At 37.4% G+C, this 15,667-nt stretch overlaps 2 long non-coding RNA genes across 2 annotated transcripts; both read left to right on the top strand.

Moving 5' to 3' along the window:
* The first annotated feature begins 8,904 nt into the window (after window positions 1-8,904).
* Window positions 8,905-9,567, top strand: LOC134284028 (uncharacterized). Its single transcript, XR_009995583.1, has 2 exons — window positions 8,905-9,324; window positions 9,384-9,567. It is a non-coding gene; the product is annotated as an uncharacterized LOC134284028 (long non-coding RNA).
* Window positions 9,568-9,829: 262 nt separating this feature from the next.
* Window positions 9,830-10,690, top strand: LOC134289838 (uncharacterized). Its single transcript, XR_009998700.1, has 3 exons — window positions 9,830-10,143; window positions 10,208-10,305; window positions 10,361-10,690. It is a non-coding gene; the product is annotated as an uncharacterized LOC134289838 (long non-coding RNA).
* Window positions 10,691-15,667: the final 4,977 nt, after the last annotated feature.

Raw genomic sequence — 15,667 nt, forward strand, 5'->3', positions numbered from 1 at the left:
GACATGATACAATTCGAAAGACTAAGAAGCTGACCGAATGCAAAGGACGAATGATAAATATATTTATCTTTATTGAAAGAGATTTGTAGCACAGTTCTTGGCTGAATCATTTCTGAAGAAAACTTGATAAATTGATGAAGCGGAGTTTAAATTTGAGGAATAGCCAATCGGTGGCGTTGAAGAAGAAGAGGGATTCAACTTGGGATTCGAGCTAGGGTTTGTTTTTATTGAAACGGTTATTTGAAAAGGTTTTTATCGAGAGTCCAGATATAGTCACAATCTTCGGGGAAACAGAACTCCGTATCTCATTCTGAATGGTAAATGTAATGCTTCTGCCTGCCAGTAACATTATACTAAGCATAAATTACTGCTCAATTTCATCCAAAACTTCTTCATCATCTATCAGCTTTTCTGTTGTTGTTATCGGTGTCCGATGGAAATCTATTTTGATTGACATAAATGTCATGAGTGCTAGGCCGTTTAACAGCACTGACAGGTACTATATTCGGCTCAAGAGCACAAGGCTAAAAAGCACTACAAGATAACATTATATAACAATATACGGCCTAGTCTAGTGCTTACAATACTTAGTGCCTATACACATTTGAAAATTTAGTATAGAGCTTGCTGGCACTGAAATGCCATTGATTGGCTTTTATTACGCTTCCAACAGTGCTTAGTGGTTACCTGGGGATTCTTGTATTTTCATTTTCAGATTGATGCTGACTACGGCTCTATTTATGAAAGCTCAAGGAACGCGTCGACGCTGTATGACAACTGGGGCACATTCCTGGTGAAGTTTCGGGAGTACGTAAGCAAGTGCAACATCAAGGATCATCGTTCGCTTCAGCTGCTGGATTACTTGGAGGAAGGTACGCTGGCCGATGGTAAGTGAACATCCAAAGCTAATTCTCAAACATATCCTATACAAATCCCACCAATATGTTTATGTGTACAACGGCAATTGAACATGGAAGATATCCATGAATCACAAGTCGTCTTCTACATGACCTACTTTCCTACAGGGACAAAACTAGTTCCTCAGCTTTTTTTTTCTCTATGTCCGGCCGGGGCGTAACTACTGCGACCAAAATTTGATCTATTGTGGTATACCCCGTGTCCTTGTATAGTGCATGCCGTATTACTTTATCACCGTTGTGAAGTTATAAAGTATTCGGTTTTGTTACAGTAGTCATTTTCAACTTAATCGTAAGGAATGATTCTGATTGATAGGTTCCGCTTTTACATGCTCCTTTTTTAGTCAAAATAGGATACCTTAACGAGAACTCCAATAAATGATACCGATATTGACCATGCATCAGAACCCTAGTCTTATCTGTTTCAATATTAATGGTTATTGATAATATGTTGATGATTTTGTTAGGCGACCGCCATGCATCTACGAAAGCTAAGACCCAAGTAACCACGCCGTTCAAGCCGTAATGCTTGCATATATGTACATATGGTGTAAATAAAGCATACATTACTCTGTATGCATTGAAGCTAACTTCAATTTGGCTTTATTGTGGCCGTTTGTCCACTTTAATTCAACTTAAATTGTACATACAGAGTAATGCTTGCTTTATTTACACCATATTTATGCATGTATTATGGTTTGAGTAGCATGGTTATTTGGGGAGTGTTTATTGATAAAATCGACAATGATTTTTCATAAGGGTTTAACTGACATGATCGATTTATTTTCCCTGATCCCTTGCCTGATCCTGTCTTTCTGTTATTACCTGGGTGTGATACCACCGTGATAAATTCGTCTGTGTTATTATTATGTCTAAATCGTTTTTTCATAAAATAAATTGATTTGAATTTTATGCTAAACCTAGTGCTAAACGATGAGAGTGTAGGGTTTTGTAAATTATTGTCTATCCGGTTGGAATCAAGACCGACATTCAATCAAAAATTGCCATTTTCTTGGTCCACAAGTGTCGCAACTGTTTCGCATCTAGTGCGCTGTGTTGCTGACAACAACGGGAAGGATGCGCACTACATTTGACATGATCAAAAAACGTCGCGAGTTGGGTCGCGTCGCGACTTGATTGTGCGAAGTCCGGTTTGGTGGCGGCCCGACAATATTCTAAACTACTCCCATTATACTACTACGAATTTTGTATTTTTTTCGTTTTTCTTCTTACAAAAATACAAATACTATATTTGCTCATTAATATTTTATTTTTAATATCAATTAATATAAAATTATACATTATGGATTACAAAAGAAGTAATTTTCTTCAGGGATTCTCAAAGGTGTTCGATAACGAATTTCTCCAGAAAATTCTTCAGGGAGTCCTCTAGCAGTTCTTTGACGAATTCCCAGGTGAATTCCTTTCCTTTAGGGATTCCATTGCGACTTATTTGAAGATTCTTTTAAACGTTTAATGAAGCCTTTCTTCAGGAGTTTCTTCAGGGATATCTCCTGGAGTTCCTTTGAAGATTCTTCCAGGAGTTTCGTCAGGGATCCCTCCAAAAATTTAATTACGGATTTCTACAGGAGCCCTTTCAGGGTTCTCTACAGGAGTTTCTTCCGGAATTCTTCTTGAAGTTCCTTCTGAAATTACTTTAGAAGTCGCTTCAGGGATTACTCCAGTCTAGGGGCAAGACACTGAGCAATCGGGAGCAACTCTGAGCAATTCTGAGTAACTCTTTCTGTTCGAATGCATTCAGAAACGTCTCTGAAACGCTAGAGATTTTCCTTGGATTTTAATCAAGGATTACTCTAGGAGTTCCTTGAAGGATCTCTCCAGTAGCTCATTCAGAGATTTTTCCTGGAGTTTATTTTGGGATTCCTGCAGACAACCTAGAAGAAGCGTCCAACATAGCTGGTGCTCACAAATTCTTGCCTGATGCTTCTACGGATCGGTCGGAGACAAACACCGCCAGCTAAGAGCTGTATACTTAGCTGGTATTGCTTATGACTTCAGTAAGATTGAGGATGTACATCCCTAGCGACTTTTCAGCAAAATGGTACGGCTAAAACAGCGTCTGTTTAGGCATCTAGTGGCTGAATATGAAATGTACTTCCTCTGAAAGCAATACCGAAGATAACCGCCCTACCACGGTGGATAGGGAACCTTAGGCCAACAACCCACTATGCCCGAAATAAAAAAAAAACGTTACAGAAACCGAAAAGGAAGGATTAGGAACTTAGTTAACTGATTTTTCCTGGAAGTTTTACAGAGATTCCACCAGAAGTTCTTACAGCGATTATTTTTGAGATCCTTCCCCAGAAGTTACTTAAGGACAAGGTATTTGGAGTACATAGCTCAAAATTTCTAGAGCACCGTTTTTTAGAACTGTTGAACGGATTTGGATGAAAATGCATCACGCTAATTGTTCAGTGGTTGTCAATAGCGTGATGCATTTTAATCCAAATCCGCTCAATGGTTCTAAAAAACGGTGCTCTAGAAATTTTGAGCAATGTACTCCAAATACCTTGTCCTTAAGGAATTTCTCCTTTAGTTCCGTCTGGGGCTCCAGCAGAATTTCCAGCAGTGGTTTTTCCAGGAACTCCATCAGATATTTCTCCAAAAGGATAATGAGGATTCCTCCAAGGATTCGCTTAAAACCCAACTAACATTTTTGCTGGATAGAAGCTTTAAAGAGCTTTCTTCCGAATTTGTTTGCTCAATAAGCTCTTACGCTGCTACTTTTGTTAGTAGGGAAGGATCTTCCAGTAGAATTCGCCAGGAACTCTTTCAGGGATTTCTATACAAGTTTTTTCGGAGGGTTCCTCCAAAAACTTTCTCAGATAATTCTCTAGAAGCTTCCACATCAGATCCTCCAGGAGTTTCAACAGCGATTAGTCCAAGATTCCTTTCAGGGGTTGCACCAAAAATTCCTTCAGGGGTTCCAGGAGTTCTTTCGGTGATTTCTCTAGGATCCTCCTGCAGTTACAGAGGATTCGATATATGTTCCTTCGGGGAATGCTCCAGGAGATCCAACAGTGGTTACTCCGGAAATCCTTTCTTAAGAGGATCCTCTAGGAGCTTTTTGTTTCAGAGGTTCCTCTGAGAGTTTCACTCTGGATTTCTTCATGAGAACCTTCAGAGGTTTCTTCTGAAAATACTTCAGATATTCTTCTACGAATTTCTGAAGAGGCTTCTTTCAGGAGTTCCCTCAGCGTTTTAGCCCGAAGAATTATGAAGAATTCCTTCAGAAATCCATCAGAGTATTCCCCAGGAGTTCCCCTAAAGAATCTTGCTGGACCTCGGAATTCTTTTTTCTTCATGGATTTCTCTAGGAGCTCCTAGAACAGATCTTCAACGGGCTTCTCTAAGTTTTCCCGCAATGAATTCTACAGGAATCTTTTAAGAGAATTCTCTAGAAGATTCTTCAGATATTTCTTCCGCAGTTTCTTCAAGGATCTCTCCAAGTGTTCATTTTATGGATTCCTCTGAGGCCGTTCATAAACCACGTAGACTTTTTGGGGAGAGCTGGGGTCTAGATAAAGTCTAGGCTCCACACAAATTTTAAAATTTTTGTATGGACAGGAGGGGGAGGCGAGTGGTCTGAGATGGCCAAATTTTGGTCTACGTGGTTTAGAAACAGCCTCTCTTGGAGTTACACAGAGATTCCTTCACTATTTAAGCTGTTCCACCAGGTAGTACGGCAGAAGAATTTTTTAAGAAATTTCATCAGAGGATTCTACACAAGTTCTCAAAAATAATCCTCCAGAAATTCCTGCAAAGATTCCTCCAGAAGTTTATTGATGTTTTCCTTCAGGAACTCCTGCAGATAGATTTCCAGGTTTTTCTGCTTGCATTCCTCCTTTTTTTTTCATAAGGATTCCCCCAGGAGTTCCATCAGCGATACCTCCAATACCCTACTGAGGCATTAGCCACAGACAAACAGACGTAACACTTGCGAAATTCCCATCGACCACGCTTTTAACGATCATTTTAAATTTTCATAGTTGTGGCTTTCACAACCAGAGGCGCGCGCATCGTTTTTCTATGCGTTTGACGTTTCACACTAGCGCCTTCTGTTGACGATACTGCACAACACAGTGATTCGTGCAACTTTTCCACCAGGCGATGGTAGTGTGAACTATGCGATGGATTTCCATGAAAATCGTTCAAGGTGTTACGTCTGTTTGTCTGTGCATTAGCCATTCTTAAACAAATAAAATCTACATTTAAACGGTTCAACACTCGCTAATTATGCATACTTTATATTTTTTTTATAGATACAATTTAATTTACTGTTCCGTCTTCCATGCTGTGATAAAGCCTTCGCGAACATCGTCAAGGAGATTGCCCACCATCTTGCAAGCACAGGAAGAAAATTGCCGTGTTTGTGATACGGAGCAAGACTACCAATTGGAAAGAGACACGTTGAGACAAGAATCTGAATCAAACGGATTACAATTTTCTCCCAGAATCTTCTTAGTCGGCAAACCTGAACATCTGGACGCATGCTATGTAGTAACACAACGGTTGGAATACAGACTACCATCATTTTTACGCTGCGTTGATGTCGTCATAAAGTTGAAACTAGTACTGCAGTTCAATTTTCCCGAAAGCTGCGAATTATTCTACTGTTTCGTTGCCAAGTATTTTTACAACGTGGACTGTGGACGTAAAACTAAGAACAGTCAGCTACTTGAGCTCATATCATTCCTGGAAAAGGCAGAGCCATGAACTGTTTCCTATGTCAAGAAGTGCTTACATCATTCCCACGTTACCTGGATCATCTAACCGTCGGCCATGGCACACCACCTGTATTTACGTACAAATGTACTGCTTGCATACCAACCTTACTATTTCGGGATGTATACCGTTTCAAACGCCACATTTCCGGACAACATCTGTGCCTTTTCCGATCACCGAGACAGCCACTACAAGAATCCACCAGAACTCCACTCAGACAGACCGTTGAAACGGAGGATGACGGACAGCCGAACCTGCGCTCGGAAAATGTTTCAACGGATTCGGAAAAGGAAGATATAGAGAACCAGAGTATGGGCGAAGATGCTGTTTTAGATTTGAATGCTAGATTAAGAGAAAAGGTTTTAAATTTTTCATTAGGCTTATACAGTAAGACAAATTTGACAAGGAATGATGTAGTCGAAATACAGAAAAGCATTACAGAAGAAATCGTTAAACCTTTACTACAAACGTTTAGCACTTTGTCCACTTTGCCTGAAAACGAATATAAACAGAAATTAATAAACGATTTGCACGACCCTTTCAACTTCATTGCAACAGAGCATAAATTCAATTGCGCTACGCGCGAATTAGGACTAAATGACAATTTTCAAATAGTCGATTTTGAAGATAAAGAACTACAAGTCAAGTCAAATGCATGCCTAATGCCAATAAAACATCAAATAAAATCGTTCTTTGAAAGCCCGGGAGTATACAACAAAACCGTCGAAAACATGAAAAGTCTAGAATTAGAAAAAAAATCAAGTAATGTTGTTAATACTTCTCTTTGGAAATCGATAAAACAACAAAGTGCAGATAAGATGATAATGCCATATTTTCTCTACTCGGATGAGGCAGAAATGAATGATGCGATAGGCGCTCACTCCGGCACACATAAAGTATGCTCGCTATATTATAGTTTCCCTTCTATTCCTTCACATCTGCTATCGAGGTTAGATAACATTTTCGTTGCTGGATTTGTGAAAGCGAGTGATATGGCTAAATTGGGACCATCGAAAGCATTGCATGACTTGATAGATGTATTGGTGGACTTAGAGGCTAATGGATTAGATCTACAAATTGAAAGTACCTGTGTGAAGGTTCATTTTGTTCTGGTAGGAATATTGGGTGACAATTTAGGAATGAATATGTTAATGGGTTTTGCTCCGTCCTTTAGTTCCATTTATTACTGTAGATTTTGTAAAATCAATAAGTACGATGCGCAGTCTGCTGTTGCACTCGACGGCGAACTAAATAGAACCAAAGATAATTATGAAATTGATTTAGAAAAACCGTACAAAGAAACAGGTATCAAGGAGAACTCTGAGTTCAATAGACTAAGATATTACCTCGTGGCTGATTTTACGATAGTCGATGCGATGCACGATTTGTTTTCGCACGGCATATGCAGTTATGACATTTCATTGGTTTTAAGTTTTATGATTCAAAATCTACACATTTCACTATCAACAATCAATTACAGAATTCAAATGTTTAACTTTGGAGAAACTGAAAACAGAAATACTTTCAAACAAATTTCAAGGGAGCAGATAAAATCAACAAACTATAAGATGACTGCAAGGGAAATGATGTTGTTTGTTCATTACTTTCCATTGATATTTGGAGAAATAATGCCGGTAGGAGATGATGTGTGGAATTTTATTTTATCATTAGTTGAATTGGTCGATATCGTATTGCTCCCAAGTTTCGATGAAGAAATGTTAAATGTTTTAGAGAAACAAATTACGTATCATCATTCTATGTACATCAAAACTTTTAACAATAATCTTAAGCCCAAGTATCATATTTTGCTACACTATGTGCAAACTATTAAGAATATTGGACCACCTAGATATACATGGAGTTTCCGGTTTGAGGCTGCTCATCAAATTTTCAAGAAATACTGCAGAACTATTACTAGCCGACGAAATATATGTTTAACACTGTGTAAAAAAGCAAATACTATTTTCATTAACAATCTCAAAAATCAGTCCCACTTTGCAGAAGATCTAGAAATCAAACGTGCGCTAAAAATGAAACTTGTCAATCTACCTTATTTTTCGGAATTAGAAATAACAACTGAATTACTTACATCCACTTATTACACGTCGAACGCTGTTAAATATAAAGGTACCGATTATAGAGTTGGCTACTTTCTCACAATATCGATAAATAATATGAGGTCTGTAAAGCTATATGAAATCAAAGACCTTTTGGTTAAGGATGATCAGTTGTTCATAGCATGTCGAGAATGGGTATTGAAAGGCTACGTAGAACATTACGCTTCTTTTGAGGTGCAGTTACCTTTAGATATTTATGTTGTAATTAATGCTAATCGATTTGATGGACCGCCGATTCATTTGTATCGCATAGGGAACGAACACTATGTAAGATTAAAGAAATACTTTGTATAACATTTTAGAAAAATTATATGACTATTGCGATTTCAGAAAAAATGGAGGAAAATTTAAATAGATCGTAAAATCACAGACAAACAGACGTAACACTCTGATATTTTGCATCGTACACCGATTTAACGGTCTATTTGAAAATTTGATAGTTGGCCAACTGACCACCCGTGGCGCTCACATCGTTTTTGCTCGAGTTTGACGTTTGACCACTATCGCCACCTAGTTGATGGTCTGCCAAACTCAGTCCTTTTAGCATTGGGCGAACATGTTTCCGTGACTATGATTTGATTCGAAAAATGTTCGAAGTGTTACGTCTGTTTGTCTGTGGTAAAATCTTGTGAATCTGATACATTTTACGACTTATTCAAATGGAACTCCATAAATGTTGTTTTATTTTAGCATTAAATTTTAATTATTCTGGTACTAAAGCGCATTTTGCCCTCTTCTCCTATAGCTGAGTAAGCAATAAGAGGGCAAAATGCGCTCTAGTACCGCCATCAACCTTCAATTCAACAGAATGTACCACGGATACATGTTAAAAATTACCATGATTGCATAGTTACAATTATCATATTTCTATGGTAAAATCTGCTAAAAAATGGTAACATTGACCCGTGTTGAAAATATTGATTTTGATACAAATTATTTCTCATTCTGACCAAAACATAGTAAATTTGACTATATGCATCATTTCTGTCAAAGCATAGTAAATTTGGCCATGCCGATGGTTGTTTCAATAACAATACATGGTCTACCAAAATCAAGTAGTAAAGATGTTTTATTTTGACCCTATGAAATGGTGCAGATTACCATGTTCCTTTTTTCAGTGTACACGCTCGTTGAAATCTACTCAAAAGTGAGTAGGATTCTACTCACTTTAGTATTTCATCGAAAATGTCAAAAACTGAGTGACATTATTTTTCCAAAGAGAGTAGATTTCTACTCAATTGCATTAGTTTGGGGATGAACTCACTTTTGAGTAGCATCATTCAAATTCATCTTCGGTAACGGTCAGCAGTTTGCCGTAAAAATGAAATTTGCGGATAACTTTTTTTTTATGAATTTATCATTCTTTTAAGCGATAACTATTCCTGCATTACAAGGTGAGTAGTTTTCTTTAAATTTGATATTGTTTTGAAACATAATATTAAATATTCAAGGTTGTTATGGATGTCGAACGACGGATCCAAGTTGACGGACAAGATGTCACTTATTTTTTCCTGCTAAGTGATAATCATGGCAACAACAATTAAGTAAGTTGTTTAAAATTGTGCCTTTCAACGAAAACTAATAAATATGCAAATGATTTTAGTTCCGGAACCTTCACCGTAGCCAGCATGAGGCCGACCAGCCCGAAAACCGAGAACCACTCCATACCATCCCCTTCATCCTAGATCATCACAATGGCATATGTCTTTGCAGATTTGGAATTAGTGTAACAAATCATTAATTGTAAAATTATTGCTAAATATATAAATAAACATGTTCTTTCATTATTTTGTATTTTTTTTTATTAATTTTACGAATAAAACCTACCAAATTAAAATTATTGGAAATCTACTCACTTTTACAAATCGCAGTTTTAAAGTTACTCACTCTCTACTCACTTTTAGACAAATTCGCAAATTACTCTAAAGAGAGTAGAGCCTGATTACTCTCTTTTGAGCTGTTCCACTTTCTACCAAAGTGAGTCGAATTCTACTCACTTTTGAGTAGATTTCAATGAGCGTGATAGATAAGATTACGATTAATCACGCTCGTTGAAAACGACTCAAAAGTGAGTCGTTTTCGACTCACTTCGAAACTTTTGCTGAAATGTCAAAAGGTGAGTAGGATTATTTATTCGAACTGAGTAGCTTTTGACTCACTCAACGCAGTTTGAACGTTTACTCTCTTTTGAGTATCTAGCATATTGAAAACGACTCACATAACCGTCAAAAACTTAGTCGCTACCAAGGTCGCTGCTTACCGAACTACTACGGACGAGACTACGGAAAAAGTGAATATTTGGAGAGAAATACAACAATTAGGTACTGAAAACTCAACGGGAAAGAGTAAATTCAAAATGTGAGGTAAGTATTTTTAACTAATTATTAAAGGATGTGAATTGAAATATTATCTTTTCAAATGATTCAGAGAATGTCAAAACATTTGATTTTCCCTAGGGTTCTCCCAAGCTTTTGCGAATTGCGTTAGAGAAGACGACATTATTTTATACGGCGCTATAAAACCAAGTAAGTTTATAAAAGATTTTACATAAAAGTATTCTTGAATAATGATTAAATCAAGTATTTCAGGCCGCCAACATTGCATTCAAATGCAGTAGACGTTCGCTCGGTGCAACATGCACAAACATGCAAGAAGAGACAAGAACAACAAAGAATACCATGAAGCCGAGCACGAACAGTTAACAAATATATAAATATTATGTATCGACCAGCATTATTTAAAGTAATAAACATACTTCGTTATTCTTTTATTATTGTTGTTTAATGAAAAAAAACATAAGAACGCAAAATTTGGAAATTCGGGATTTATTTTTACAAAAGCGAGTAATTTTCTACTCATTTTTGCATTTCAGTGCTTTTATAAAGTGAGTAACTTTTAACTCACTTTTAAAAAAATTCAACAATACTCAAAAGAGAGTAACTTGCAGTTACTCTAAAATGAGCTGTTCCACTTTGTACCAAAGTGAGTCGAAATCGACTCACTTTAGAGTAGTTTTCAACGAGCGTGATAGGCAATAGTCCATTTTACGAGCCATTTTTATGAATGAAATTTTGACAGGGGATAGCGTCCTAACCCGTGAAAATCAATATCATCATCAGCATTGTTGTCATTTCGTAAAATGGCTCATTTCAACAATTCGAGTCAAGTACACTGAACCAACACCCCATCCTATAAAAGTATGACAACTGATACGGTCGCGCCCCTTAACGAAAATAAGTCGAAAATCGGATGACGATCATACGCGTCGATTCGATTGGATGATGAGCAAGCGTATGCTTGCCATTCGATTTCAGTACGACATCGACATTGAAATTCAGCTGAAGATCATATCCGAATCGAATGTGCTCTATTCGTCAAGTAAATGAAACAATGTTGAAATGGTAATGAAATATAAATAGGATTTTGATTTCCGGATTTTTTTTTTGGAAAAATCTTGTAGGGCGAGCTATCAGAGAAACGAAAGAGGTGTTTACTCAATTGTTTAATATATTTCTTTTGCGATGTTTAAAAAATGATAAACATATCATGCACGAGGTATAAATAATTGACTTTATCATACACAATGCCGATCATAATGCCAGAATCTGTCGCTGTACAAATGGCCATGCACGAGGCCACACGATGTCAAGCAAAAATGGCTGATCCGGTGTCGTCTTTGCAGGCGGAACCATCGCCCGTGAGATGCGAGGCAAATCATGATTAGACCGAGTGTCAAATTGCCCCTGAAATTATCAAAACTTCAATATAGATGCGCAATATTTTGCTGATATGGTTTTATTACCTACCTTGAGCATAGCGGCATTTACACGGGAATAATTTTAACAAACGAAAGCGGCTCTAATTTCTAAAGTTACACTAACAATGGCTGCCGGACAAAACGAAAATTTTAAAATAAGTTCGAATCAATACCCGAGCCAGCACCACTCGGAGAGAATCAAACAACAGATGGTTTCCATTCGGAAACGCAGATGACAACAGAATGATACGCGTTATGGGGCACGAGTGAATCGAGCGTCAGCCAGAGTGCGGATGATCCTCTGTCGGTTGCCACTCATCCGATTTTTGAATGACGATACATACTGGAAGCATTGTAATTGTTATGCTGTAACTAACTGACGATCATTCGAAAACGCGAAGATGCATCATCCGGGTGAAGTCGTCATTCGGAAGAAGGTGTATTTTATTTTGGATGAGTATGAATGATAATTCATTCGTTCCAAGGAGGATGTTTCCGTTCAGTGTACAGGACACTGAAAACGACTTTACCCGTGTGGTGACGAGTGTCTTAACCGTTCACCTTATGCAGTACACTCATTTACGTGCCACATATCCATCCACATTGTGTCACACTATAGGCTCCGCACCGCATTGTGCGCAGCAGCGCAGTCAGTCTATTATATACTCTCGTGCATACCAGACGTGGTTCCCACAACCCGGATAAAAAATTACCATTCATTACATGGTAAATATTATTAATATATGACTGGTTTTATTGTTCAGAATAAAACACATAGTAGATATATTGTTACTTTTTACAATAGAAATAAAGCCCATATAGTTCGTACAATAAGTGAACATTAGCTTTATTAGTGACTAATTGATTCGATTGTTTTTCAATAGTTTTATAATAATTTAAAGTTACTATCAGTAAAAATTAGCAGCAAAAGTGCCTGCAAAGTTCTCATGGACGTTATATTAAAAAAGAGTTTATTCCTCAATTACACTTAAAAACAATTCGTAACAAATAAATAGCAATAAATATTATTGTTGTTTGGATCATGTTTGTATAATCAAATACAAATCACGTGACATATTTGTTATAGTTTTCGTTCTAAATTTGAGTACAGTATATGTTTCGGCTTCTTCTTCTTTATGGCTCTACGTCCCAACTGGGACTTGGCCTGCCTCGCTTCAACTTAGTGTTCTATGAGCACTTCCACAGTTATTAATTGAAAGACTTTCTTTGCCTGCCATTGCATGAAATTGTATATTGTGAGGCAAGTACAATGATACACTATGCCCAGAGAAAATTTTCCCGACCGGAACGGGAATCGAACCCGCCGTCTCCGGATTGGCGATCCATAGCCTTAAGCTCTAGGCTAACTGGAGACCCTAGAGACTGGAGATGTTTCGGCTATTGAATGTTATTCGCTAAAACTTCAACGACTGACAGACGTCAAGCCGTGTTGGCAGAGGAAGCTCTCAATGAATAACTGAGGAAGTACTTATTGAAAACTAGCTGAAAAGCAGGATTTAGCCAAGTGAGGACGTTACGACAAAAAAAGATGAACAATGATTTTTCTAATGTTTTCCAATAAATTAAAGGAATCTAGTAAATAGTAAACTACCATTGATAACAATACAAATACAATTAGTTTAATGGGGTCAATTAAGCCGATGTTAAAATAAACATGCAATAATATTTGTTGTTATGTAAACAGATTTCGCCTTTGAAAAACCAAAGAATTTATAATTCTCGGTAGTTATTTGAAAAGATTGACGATAGATTTTATCAACAGCTGCCAAGCAATACATACCAGACAGACAACAGAGTGTTTGATTCTTATCATAAAATGTGCATATCATTCTGACGGTCGTTAGTGCTCGTAAATGCTGTATGTAAATGTTAGCGGGAAATATAAATTCTATGGATTTTCAAAAGCGAAAACTGCTTACAAATAACAACAAATATTATTGTATTTTTATTGTTACAACGATTCATTTGACGCCATTCAATTAATTGTATTTGTATTGTGAGAACAATGAAAAACATTAAGATATATTGTTTTCTTTTGAAAATTGCCCTTAAAATGTCTCATAAAAACACAATACATTCTATTGTTTTTCGCGAAAAAGTGTATGAAACTTTTCTCAAAATTTTATGGTTAAGATACATAACGACCACCATTTTTTATTGTAAAAGTGCCATTTACCATTCGCCGAATGGTATAGAACAAAAGGGGTGATGGTGAGTGTGCCGTGTAAATTACAATACGTTTAATGGTGAATATTTTTCGAAAAAATGGTGTTGTAACAATAAAATTTATCGTATTTTTATGATATTTTTTATCAGTGTTATTGGCCGATAGTTTTCTGGTTTTGTGATATCTTTATTAGGCTTCGCGATAGCTATTACCTGAGCGTGTTTCCACTGCTGAGGGAAATAGCAATGTTTGATGCACACACTATTTTTATTTCGCTGGAAACCAGCAAAATTTTGCTGGTTTTTGACATGCTGTGGATCCAGCAATCCATACAGCAATAATTACTTTGCTGGCTATCCAGTAATGCGATTTTTTTTGCTGGTTCACCAGTAATTTTGTTCGCGCTCGATTCCGGCCGGATTTTTGTTTTTTTTTCGAAGAAAAAACAAAGTTCAATAATGAATATTAAACCCACCAAATTTAGCTCCAAAGCAGCGCTACAATGCTAGGAATGTCCATCGTGGACGTGGCGCATTACATTTGATGCTGCCGAGTACCTTTTTGGGTGGATTTTTTATTGATTCCTGTTAAATAATAGCTCGCAAAAGTATTTTTGGAAAATTGTAAGTGTTTGACAAGTGTTTAACTGATTATCCAGCAATTTAAGTGTTTGCTGATTTTTCAGTTACCATTACTGGTTGTTCAGTAAAATTTAATTTGCTGATATGGTTCCAGCAATACGTTTTGCTGGGTGAGAAATTCAAAATTTGGTGTGCAGGCGTTATAGATTTTTGTTAAGTAAACCAAGCCTTTACGAGGTATTTGCTTCAAACAAATATTCTTGATGTCATCCACGCCGGGTGCTTTCTTCGTAACGTAGGTAGGTTTGGTGTAAGTGGACCAGTCGCAGTTATCGTGTTGTTGTTCTAGCAGAATAGCTACAGTTGCCTCTACATCGCTGTTGGTAGTAGGGTCACCAGGCATCAAGTTATTGTGTGCTTTAGAAAAGCTGTCCACAAAAACACAAGCTTTTTCAGCTGGAGAAATTATGAGGTTTCCATCAACCTCGAGTGGGGGGTTATAACTTCACATTGTTCCTAAGATGTTTTGAAATTTTCCAAAACTTTTTACCACCTTTGACAAACTCCTGGATCGTGTCGTTGAAGTTTCTGTACCGGACTTTTGCAAATTCTTCTTGAATCCTTGTATTCAGTGACTTCACGATTAGTCCCAAAAACGGATCTCTGGTTCGTTAAATTGGCGCCTCCTGGAGTTCCGAAGCCGAATAAGCAATTTCACATGATTTGGTGCAATAACTTTATCAGTGTTGTGAAGAGTGACTAGAGGAATCGAGCACTGCTCTGCTTCTAGGATAGCTGCAGTAAATGTATTGATTGCATCGTCTACATTCTCTAAGCTGTTGAGATTGTTGATAAGCTCGATAAGCCGACAGGTCTAATTTGGAATTAATTTCATGTTTGAAACGAGTCCAATTTGCCCTATCGTAGCAACGAATTTGTTTGTTATAGATCTCAACACCAGAACCGATCTTCAGTTCGAAAGTGGTTGGAAGATGGTCTGAAAAAAGATCGTGGTGCACTACTGGAACAGTCATGTTCAGTTGGTTATTTGATATAACAAGATTCGAAACCGAGAGTTTGTAAGGACCAGTGGGAACATAGGTAGGATTCTCTGGAGCATGGACATGGAAGTTGGAGGTCTGCAGTAATCCCGCCAGTGTGTTACCCGCCGCATTGGCTCTGTTGCAACGCCACAGGCGATGTTTTGCATTAAAATCTCCAGCGATGACAAAACCTGCAGTACTTCGAGTGAGTGTCTTGATGTCGTGCTTGAACTTCGACAAATCTTCTTTTGATCGGCAAAATACGGCAAAATACGCAGCTATTATGTTGAGGCAGTTGTTCACCAAGTGAATCCGTAC

The sequence above is a fragment of the Aedes albopictus genome, chromosome 3 (assembly GCF_035046485.1).
Source record: "Aedes albopictus strain Foshan chromosome 3, AalbF5, whole genome shotgun sequence".
Taxonomy (NCBI): Eukaryota; Metazoa; Arthropoda; class Insecta; order Diptera; family Culicidae; genus Aedes; species Aedes albopictus.